Genomic DNA, 11,259 nt, shown 5'->3' with positions numbered 1-11,259 from the left:
ACAGCCAAGACTCATAAAGTAGCTATGTTCAAGAATCATCATACTTAACTAGGAGAATCAATAACACTATTTGGATTCTGAGTTCCTATTGAAGCCCATCATTCTGAATTTCAAAGGATATAGTGAGATGCAAAAACTGTTCAGAGGCAAAAAGCTAAAAGCCCCGCTCATCTAATTAATACTGATCTTCATAGATATTTTTGGAATTCATTGCATATTCTCTTCTTTTTATCTTATTTGATCTTCAGTTGCTTGAGGACAAGCAACAATTTAAGTTTGGTGTTGTGATGAGCGGATAATTTATATGCTTTTTGGCATTGTTTTTAGTATGTTTTAGTTAGTTTTTAATATATTTTTATTAGTTTTTAGTTAAAATTCACTTTTCTGGACTTTACTATGAGTTTGTGTGTTTTTTTGTGAGTTCAGGTATTTTCTGGCTGAAATTGAGGGACCTGAGCAAAAATCTGATTCAGAGGCTGAAAATGACTGCAGATGCTGTTGGATTTTGACCTCCCTGCACTCGAAGTGGATTTTCTGGAGCTACAGAAGCCCTTGGCTTTCCAGAAATGTATAATAGTCCATACTTTGCCCGGGATTTGATGGCCCAAACAGGCGTTACAAGTCAGCTCAAGAATTCTGGCGTTAAACGCCGGAACTGGCACAAGAATGGGAGTTAAACGCCCAAACTGGCACAAAAGCTGGCGTTTAACTCCAAGAAGAGTCTCTACACAAAAATGCTTCAATTCTCAGCCCAAGCACACACCAAGTGGGCCCGGAAGTAGATTTTTATGTCATTTACTCATTTCTGTAAACCCTAGCTACTAGTTCTCTATAAGTAGGACCTTTTGCTATTGTATTTACATCTTTTGATCACTTTAGATCCTTAGATCATCTTTGGACATCTAGTTCTTAGATTATTGGGGGCTGACCTCTCGGCCATGCCTAGACCTTGTTCTTATGTATTTTCAATGGTGGAGTTTCTACACACCATAAATTAAGGTGTGGAGCTTTGCTGTACCTCGAGTATTAATGCAATTACTATTGTTCTTCTATTCAATTCAGCTTATTCTTGTTCTAAGATATCACTTGTTCCTCAACTTGATGAATGTGATGATCCATGACACTCATCATCATTCTCACCTATGAACATGTGCCTAACAACCACCTCCGTTCTACCTTAGATTGAGTGGATATCTCTTGGATCCCTTATTCGGAATCTTCGTGGTATAAGCTAGAATTGATGGCGGCATTCAAGAGAATCCGAAAGGTCTAAACCTTGTCTATGGTATTCTGAGTAGGATTCAAGGATTGAATAACTGTGACGAGCTTCAAACTCACGATTGTGGGGCGTTAGTGACAGACGCAAAAGAATCACTGGATTCTATTCTGACATGATCGAGAACCGACAGCTGAATAGCCGTGCTGTGATAGAGCGCGTTGAACATTTTCACTGAGAGGACGGGATTGTAGCCATTGACAACGGTGATTCCCAACATACAGCTTGCCATGGAAAGGAGTAAGAAAGATTGGATGAAGACAGTAGGAAAGCAGGGAGACGGAAGGGACAAAGCATCTCCATACGCTTATCTGAAATTCTCACCAATGAATTGCATAAGTATCTCTATCTTTATTTTATGCTTTATTCATAAATCATCCATAACCATTTGAATCTGGCTGACTGAGATTTATAAGATGACCATAGCTTTCTTCATACCAACAATCTCCGTGGGATCGACCCTTAGTCGTGTAAGGTTTATTACTTGGATGACCCAGTGCACTTGCTGGTTAGTTGTGCGAAGTTGTGATAAAGAGTTGAGATTGCAATTGAGCGTACCATGTTGATGGCGCCATTGATGATCACAATTTCGTGCACCAGTTCTCCTTGGCTTTCATCTCTTCCTCGGCAAGCTGGGACCTCAGGGACTCCTCTTGGGCTCTGAAGTTGGCAATATCTCTCGGAGCAGCTGATGAGCGGATAATTTATACGCTTTTTGGTATTGTTTTTAGTATGTTTTTAGTATGTTTTAGTTAGTTTTTATTATATTTTTATTAGTTTTTAGTTAAATTTTACTTTTTTGGACTTTACTATGAGTTTGTGTGTTTTTCTGTGATTTCAGGTATTTTTTGGCTGAAATTGAGGGACCTGAGCAAAAATCTGATTCAGGGGCTAAAAAGGACTGTAGATGCTGTTGGATTCTGACCTCCCTGCACTCAAAGTATATTTTCTGGAGCTACAGAAACCCAATTGGCGCGCTCTCAACGGCGTTGGAAAGTAGACATCCTGGGCTTTCCAGCAATGTATAATAGTCCATACTTTGCCTGAGATTTGATGGCCCAAACTGGCGTTCCATATCAGCTTAAAAGCTGGCGTTTAACTGGCATAAGAATGGGAGTTAAACGCCCAAACTGGCATAAAAGCTGGCGTTTAACTCCAAGAAAAGTCTCTACACATGAAAGCTTCAATGCTCAGCCCAAGCATACACCAAGTGGGTCCAGAAGTGGATTTTTATGTAATTTACTCATTCTGTAAACCCTAGGCTACTAGTTCTCTACAAATAGGACCTTTTACTATTGTATTTTTATCTTTGGACGTCTAGTTTTTAGATCAGATCTTGGTTCTTCTGGTTCCCTCTCTGGGGCCGAAGCCAATGATCACTATTATCACTTATGTATTTTCAACGGTGGAGTTTCTACACACCATAGATTAAGGTGTGGAGCTCTGCTGTACCTCGAGTATTAATGCAATCACTATTGTTCTTCTATTCAATTCAGCTTATTCTTGTTCTAAGATATTCATTTGCACCCAAGAACATGATGAATGTGATGATTATGTGACACTCATCATCATTCTCACTTATGAACGAATGCCTGACAACCACTTCTGTTCTACAAGCAAACAAGGCTTGAATGTTTATCTTTTGGATCCCTTGATCGGAATCTTCGTGGTATAAGCTAGAATCGATGGCGGCATTCAAGAGAATTCGGAAGGTCTAAACCTTGTCTGTGGTATTCTGAGTAGGATTCAATGATTGAATGACTGTGACGAGCTTCAAACTCCTGAAGGCTGGGCGTTAGTGACAGACGAAAAAGAATCAATGGATTCTATTCCAACCTGATTGAGAACCGACAGATGATTAGCCGTGCCGTGACAGGGTGCGTTGAACATTTTCACTGAGAGGACGGGATTGTAGCTACTGACAACGGTGATGCCCAACATACAGCTTGCCATGGAAAGGAGTATGAAGGATTGGATGAAGACAGTAAGAAAGCAGAGAGACGGAAGGGACAAAGCATCTCCATTCGCTTATCTGAAGTTCTCACCAATGAATTACATAAGTATCTCTATCTTTATGCCTTATTCGTATATCATCCATGACCATTTGAATCTGCCTGACTAAGATTTACAAGGTGACCATAGCTTGCTTCATACCAACAATCTCCGTGGGATCGACCCTTACTCGCGTAAGGTTTATTACTTGGACGACCCAGTGCACTTGCTGGTTAGTTGTGCGAAGTTGTGATAAAGAGTTGAGATTGCAATTGAGCGTACCATGTTGATGGCGGCATTGATGATCACAATTTCGTGCACCAGCAGCCCGGACTTTCCCCTCTAAGACTTGCCCCTGAGCCAGCACAGGTTCCACCTTCCTAGCAATAGCGGCTGCCCGAAGCAGGCTCTGGTATGCCCACCTCACCTGGGCAGCTAGGTTTTCATCTCGAAAGAAGTCTTTGGTGCCAAGAAGAAGTTGAGAGTCAATGAAGAAGCTAGCTCAAAATTCTTTTCCATTATAGTGAGGGTCTTCTCAGTCCCGGGGGCGTTTTCTTTTTTAGGGCTTGGTGATAATCATCACCTCAGGATCGTCTTCAACTTGTACCCCCTTACCCCGGTTCATCTCGTCGGCAACATGTATCTCACCAGCGTTCCCGGGAGGTACCTCGATTGAGGGGTGAGACTAAACTTCACTCTCACCAACCTGGACCTAGGGCTCAACAGTAGGAGTTTTTGAGGTGTTGTCATCACTTTCTTCCATCGGGAAGAAGTGAGTCATTAGGCGAGCCATTGTCGTGTTCCTGGTAGCCATGGCGACTACAAAAATAAATAAAGCAAGTTAAGAGATCAAAAAAATAGGAAGTTTCAGAAAGACAAACTAATCAAGAAAAGGGGATAATAATGAAGTTTGAGCCTTACCCACACATTTGCGCCCAGATTCTCGGTTGGCCATCAATAAATGAGGATTAAAATTGTTATTGCCAAAAATCACTAAGAGGATGCCAGCGATTTGCGGTCCTTCTTGACTTAGTCCCTCATAGGTCATCTTTATCAAATAATTGGAGCCGGTGCCGAAGCTCCAATATGTCGGTATCTGCCTCTCACCCTCCAAGGTAAGCCAAAAGTGATGGCAAACTTGAGCTGTCCTCACCTTAAAATAGGTTTCTTTGAAGCCATGAAACAAATTTTCGACAAGTCTGAAGATTCGTCGATATTGTATAGCCCGAAAAGACAGGTAGCCCTTCTTATACTTACCTTCCCGGGAGGGGTTGGTGAGCAGAAATAAATAGAAGAAAACATTTACAGAGGCTGAAAGCTCAGGCTACTCGTATACCGTCTCAAAACTGTAGATGGAAGTCCAGCTGTTCGGATGAAGTTATGACGGGCGATGTCACATCGATTAAGAATAGCCATGACAAATGGTGAGAAGGAAAGGGAACCCTTAAGGTAGTGAACATGGGTTTGTATACCCACATCGGAAATCTGAGGAGACGACAGATTTATTTGGCAAATGCATTCCTTGGCTCCCGGGACAAATACATCATAATTCGCCTCCTCCGGCCCGCCACCATACAACACTCTGGAATTATGAAATTCTTGTAATTCCTCTTGGGTTACTTTGGATGTTTTGCTCGTTACATCTGTAGTGACCCAGGAATAATGATCTATAGGGTTTCGTGCCGCAGTTGGTTGTGCCATACATATAGTGGGAGAACCACTAAAATTTACACGAGAGATTGGAAACTCGGAAGAAATGGAAAAATATGAACTATGTCCTGCTACGTTACTACTCTACAGTATTTTGTGTAACACCCTAATTACCCTAAGACTTACCTCTAACCATAAAGCAAAGGTTAATCAAGGGTTACAATAATTCTAAGGCTTATACATATTTATATATAGAAGGGAATAATATATTCTAGAAGCCCGATGAAGGATTAAGATCAAAGACAGAATTACAAAAGCGCGAAACGTTCACACAAAGCTAACGCATAAGATACAAGGTACAGATGCAAAAGAATAGAACATATATAGATATAAGAATATAATAATCATAGGGAACTAGCCACGGCTTGTGGAGTTTAAGCCGACTAGTTACAAATAGAAAAATACAGAGTTTTGGAATTAAAATTGCTTATACAACATATCTCTCAAGTAAGCCTCTAAGGCCATAAAGTCTAAAATAGAAAAGGTGAGAGAAACTACTACAATAGAATAAAACATAAATATGCCAGGAAGAAACCATACTCCGCTCTGTCACCATGTCCGCAATTTCACCGAGGTAAATTACGACCTGCATCTGAAAAACAACAACAAAGTATGGAATGAGAACCAGAAGTTCTCAGTATGGTAACTGTTCCGAGGGTTACCTAAAACTGAAGGTCGATCTCGGATGAGATCTTCTGTTGTGGCCGGAGCTGTCGCGTCTGACTTATCGAATCCTGAGATGCTGCTTATCCTTGGTCACCGGAGGGTGGTGGTACCTGCAAGAGACTCCGATGCTTATGTTAGCACGGGCTTTAGGCAGGTTTTTTGTAGAATCAGAGTATGAGTTATACCTGGGTGCTCCAGTGTATTTATAGTAGTGTGGGGTGACCCTCCTTGAGATAAGTTAGTTATCTTTTTATCTTATCTTTTTGTGGATGAGATCACTTGTCTTTCTAACTCGCCACCTCTGAGTGGATTGCGAGCCTCTGCCTTGGGCCTTGTTTTGCCTCTATGGTGATTTGGCCGAGCTCTCTGGAAGAGGTTGATTTCGACAGCCTTACAAGAGGTCGGCCGTTTTTTGCTGAACCATTCAGCTCGGTCCAGGGTATGAACAGTGCCCCTGCTCGAGTTTCGATCTTCCCCTTGAGGTCGTGTCTTTAGACTTCGATTCCTTTAAGGAAGTTGTGCTCAGGCGTTTGTTTGGTGGTTTTTGAGCAGCTCCTCCTCGGGCGAATTTTTTAGCGTTGCCTTTTGCTTTAAATGTGAAGCGTTTCCTAGCTCTTTTAATTTGAGGCGTGCTTTTGGGGTGCATTCAGCTTCCTTGGGAACGCATAAGCACTTTTAAAAGCTTCATTAACAGGTTTTCAATTTGCTTTGCCGTTTCTTTTTCCCTCTTTAAACTTTCATTTGAAATCAAAGAAGAGGTTTTGCTCTTTAGTTTCAGTTTCCTTCTCCCTCGCATTTCGTCCTCCAATCTTACCCCTTCTTTCTTCCTGCCTTTCGCTCTTTGCATTTCTTTTGCCCAGCAAAAGGAGCTATCTTTCCCTTATCTTCAAGATCGTTCCTTTGGACTTTTGGATCTTCCATTACCTTGGGTGAAGATTGTCCGTGGCTTGCTGCTTGCGCATTCATCTCTCTGCCTTCCTCTTTTCCAGGTTTGTTCTTCCATTCTAAACTTCTTTGCCTTATTTTCCAATTCTATTTTACTTTCGATGATGATTGTTTGCATGTGTTATTTTTCTTTGTACTAAGGTTTGTTTTTTGCTGAGCTTCTTTAGAAGTGAAAAGATGAAGCTTTCTTTGGTGATCATTGTATGCTTTTGTTTCTTGAAAGTCGCAATCTTTTTTACTTTTCTGTCATTAATATCTGGGCTTCTGTTTATTTCCTCGTGCTTTTCTTCTGTTTGAGAGGGTTAGGGTTTATTTCTTTCTCTGTGCTCTGTATTGTTGCCTTCGAAGGATGCCCCTAGACTTTTGGCATTGTGATCTCTTTTGCTTTGTGTAAATCCTCGGGTATCCTGTTTGACAGCTATAGTTGTTATTTAGTTGTTTCTTCATTTTCTGTAGTTGTCCGAGTTGTTTTGGTAGTGACTCCTTTTATTCTTCTTTTTGTAGGTGTAGTTGCTTTATGTCTTCTCGTAAGAACATTGTCGAGATGTCCACCAAGGTCCCTGCCAGTATGGCCGATTGGTTAGACTCTATAGTATTGATGTGTGTTACTGTTGCCGACCCTGAGTACTATGAGAAGCTTAGGAGGTTTCATAGGATTTGTAGTGAGAGAGTTAGTTTCCCTTCCTTAGTTCGGGAAGAGCGTCCCTTTTTCTATGCCTATGATTACTTCTTTTCCTTGCTGAATATTACCATTCCTTTTACTGCCTTTGAGATCGAACTCTTGTGGAACTATAATGTGGCCCCTTCTCAGCTTCATCCAAACTCTTGGGCCTTTGTAAAGATCTTTAGGTTACTGTGCCAAGAATTAGGTGTCCGACCTACCATTCAACTTTTTCTTTATCTCTTTGTTTTGACAAAACCCGGGGTGGCCAAGAAAAAAGCTTGTTGGATTTCTTTCCAAGCTACCCAGGGAAAGAAAGTGTTTTTGATGTTTGATGAGTCCTTTCGGGATTTTTAGAGCTACTATCTTAAGGTCCGAGCTGTTGAGGATGTTCACCCTTTTTTTTAGATGAAAATAATGAGCTGACCTTTCCTTTATGGTGGCAAAAAGAGCCTATGGTCCTTAAATATCCTTGGGAGAGTTTAGATGAGGTGGAACAAGCCTTTGTGAATGTTTTAGAGGAGCACTAGGGGGAGCCTCCTCATCTGGATACCAGGAGATTTCTAGGAGATCCTTCCTTCCTCTGTGCCGAGCTAGGTAGTGCCCGAGCTCTTCTTTTGTGAAAAGTGTACTTTCGTATTATTTTAAAATTTTACCCTTATCTATTAATGTAACTATTTCTTGGCATCCTTTTCAGAAATGGTGAAATCTTCGGATTCTATGAAGTCTTTCTGCAAGGCCAAAAAGGCCATGGCTGTCCAGAACTTGTCTCAGAAGACTTCAAGAGAGGCGTCTTCAGCACAGCTGCCTCTAAAGAATCTGGCAGCTGAGTTTCAGGGTCCGAAAAAGATTATCCCGACCACACGAGTTTGGACAATTCCCTCCGACCCTCTTCAAACGACTTTTGGTGCTGCTTCCTCTCATACTGCTGGTCCCCCTCCAAAGAAAATGAAAACTGTAGGGACTTATAATTTGGACGACAAAGAGTTCGATGGTGTGGCCTTTGCCACGAAGTTGATTTCTCCTCATGGCCGGGTTTTGACTGACGACGCGTCGATCCTTCACCATCTTGACTTCATAACATGCAATAGTATTCGGATGGCCAACCTTAGTGGGGCCTTTTCTTGAGTTGTCTGGGAGTCCCCAGTTCGTGCAACCAAGGCCTTTATGGAGGATGCCATGCCCGACTTTGATAGAATTAAAAGTCTGAAGGACGAGCTTGACGCTAGGGTCGTTAAATTGGAGATAGATGCTGAGAAGAAAAAACTCGAGCTACTACTGCGGATGCGGCTGCAAATCTGGCTGAGGAGGCGGCTAAGAAGTACAAAGAGAGTTATACCCGCACATATGGCAAGCTCTTGGAGATGAAGGAGAGGCTTCAGTCTGCGCAGCATGACTACACCGAGCTCCAAGGTCATATAGTGAGCAGTATGACTGAGATGTGTGAGAACTTGAAGGCTCAGGTCCGGGTTCTTGCTCCCGAGCTCGACATTACCTTACTCAGCCTGGATAATATGGTGGAGGACAGCAAGATCGTGCCTGCCCCAGATGATGAAGATGAGGGTCCTCCCCTTGTGCCACAAGCTAAGGCTTCTACAGCTTCAGCTACTGTAGCCCCTTCTACTGAAGTAGTTGATGAACGAACTTTTGTGTGGTTTAGAATTCACAAAAATAATCATGTTGCTAGTATAGTTTCTAAACCAACAAGAATCTTTTCGTACAAAAACTTGTTTGTCTCTAAAGCAAACCCAATAAAAATAAGCCAAAGTATTTAAACCTCCGGTCGTCTCTCAAGGAATTGTAGTGAGGTGTGTTATTATTGGTTATGGGTTTTTACAGAATTTTTAGAGTCAGGAATGATAAAATACTTAACTATAAATTAAAGAAATGAAAATAAACGAGAGGTTTATGTAATTAATTTAAAAATTCTTTACTAGGAGAAGATTAATTGGAAGTTCTATCCTTGTTGAATTTTCCAAGATTAATAATAATAGGTTGTTGTTTCTACTTGGTTAACCCTCAACGATTGAAGAAAAGTCAAGTTAAGAGCCTACTTCTATTCACAAGTCCTAATCCTCTCCCTTAGGAAGGATTAGCGTTGTAACTAGAGAGCTAGCCAACAAACTCTAATTATTATTCAACTCTGGAGTCTTCCAACTCAAGGGTCTCCAAATATTAATCAACTCCAAAGTCAAGTTGAGATCTACCTGGTTAACATGAATGCCATTTTCATAAATCATAAAAGAAGTGAAAAGGGAACATGGCAATTAAAATTAAATGGAAGCAATTAAACAAATAATAAGATTAAATGGAAAGATACTCTTTGCATTAATAAATTAAAGGAACATTGAACCTGGAATTGAGAAGAATTTGAAAGAAGAAATCCTAAATCCTAAATCCTAAAACCTAGAGAGAGGAGAGAGCCTCTCTCTCTAGAATCTACATCTAAAACCTAAAATTATGTGAATGAGAAGTGTATGAATGATTCCTCCACCTTGCAGCCTCTAATCTGTGTTTTCTGGGCCGAGAACTGGGTCAAAAATAGCCTAGAAATTGCTGGGGGCTTGGTGTCCAGGCTTGTCCGATAACTTTTTTGTGTTCTTTTCATAGAAACTTTTTTAATTTCGTGCTTTCTTTGAGTGGAGTTGTTCCCTTTTTAGCTAAGCACTTTTTGAGCCTTAAGTTGTTTTTCAACCTTTTGGGCTTTTTTTACTTGTTCTTTTCTCGGGTCGTGCTTGTTTGGGTCACGCCTCTTCTAAGCCGACGTCGACCTGGGTGGCTTTTATAGTCTGAGCCTTTAGTCATATTCCAACAACTTTTTAGGTAGTGTTCCGAAGGGGAACCTTTTCTTTATAGTTTGTTTGGATGACTTTTTTAGCTCTGTTCTAGTGCTCTTGCTTTAAGTAAAATCCTTTTCAGGACTTTGTACCTTTTTTATAGCTGAGCACTTCGGGCCCTGGTTTTTTAACCTTTCTTTGGCCTTCTGATGCATGGAAACTTGTCTCTTAACAAATCTCCCTTCGGCAAGTATACCGAATTATCGTCAAGTAAAATTCACTATAGAGTGAGGTCGAATCCCACAAGGATTGATTGGTCAAGCAACTTTAGTTAGAAGAATATGCTAGCTGAGCTAAACAGAATTGAGATTGAGATGCAGAAATTTAAATGACTAGAAATTAAATAGCAGAAACTAAAGTGCAGAATCTTAAATGGGGAATGGGGGTAATGCCCATAAAAGTAAATGGCAGAAACTAAAGAGAATGGGTAAGATCAGAAATGGGGAGATCATTGGGTTTAGGAGATGTTGCAATTCTCCGGATCAAATTCATTCTCATCTCTTCCTCAATCAATGCATTCATTGATCTCCTTGGCAATCTTAAGTGATTGGATTCCAATTCCTTGGTAATCCAATCTTTCAAATCTTGATCAATAGCCAATTCCTTGGTCAATTGCTCATGAGAAGAGATGAAGTATGGTCACTGATTATACCACATACATTTCCCAACTCAAGTATTGGTAGGATTATAGTCACATATCCATCCAAACCCAAATTGGTCCAGCATGAGAAAGCATTTCTAGCATGATCTCTTCATTCCTCTTCCAAGGTTCTGAAGAGATCCAATTATGGAGAGTTTCTTTTCCAAGACAACTAACCAATGGAATTAAGATTGAAAGCTTTCAAGTAAAATCAAGAGGAAAGATAGAAGAAGAAGAAGAATGAAAACTAATATTGATCCATCAAATTACAGCAGAGCTCCCTAACCCAATGAAAGAGGTTTAGTTGTTCATAGCTCTAGGAATCAAAATTGGCAGAAAAGAAGAATCCATGGTAAAAGTACAGAAAAAGTAAAATATGTAGAGAGTAGTTCCCAAAAGTCCAAAAGCTCCTATCTCGTTCAAAACTACTCCTATATATACTACTCTTCATGATCTTCTAGTGAGTTCTTCAAGTCTTGGATGTGGGCTTTGGACCTTGAGTTGAAGCAATTCTCATCTTTAGTGGGCCTAA

The sequence above is a fragment of the Arachis duranensis genome, chromosome 6 (assembly GCF_000817695.3).
Source record: "Arachis duranensis cultivar V14167 chromosome 6, aradu.V14167.gnm2.J7QH, whole genome shotgun sequence".
NCBI classification, from domain to species: domain Eukaryota; kingdom Viridiplantae; phylum Streptophyta; class Magnoliopsida; order Fabales; family Fabaceae; genus Arachis; species Arachis duranensis.
Note: the sequence above shows the minus strand (reverse complement) of the source record.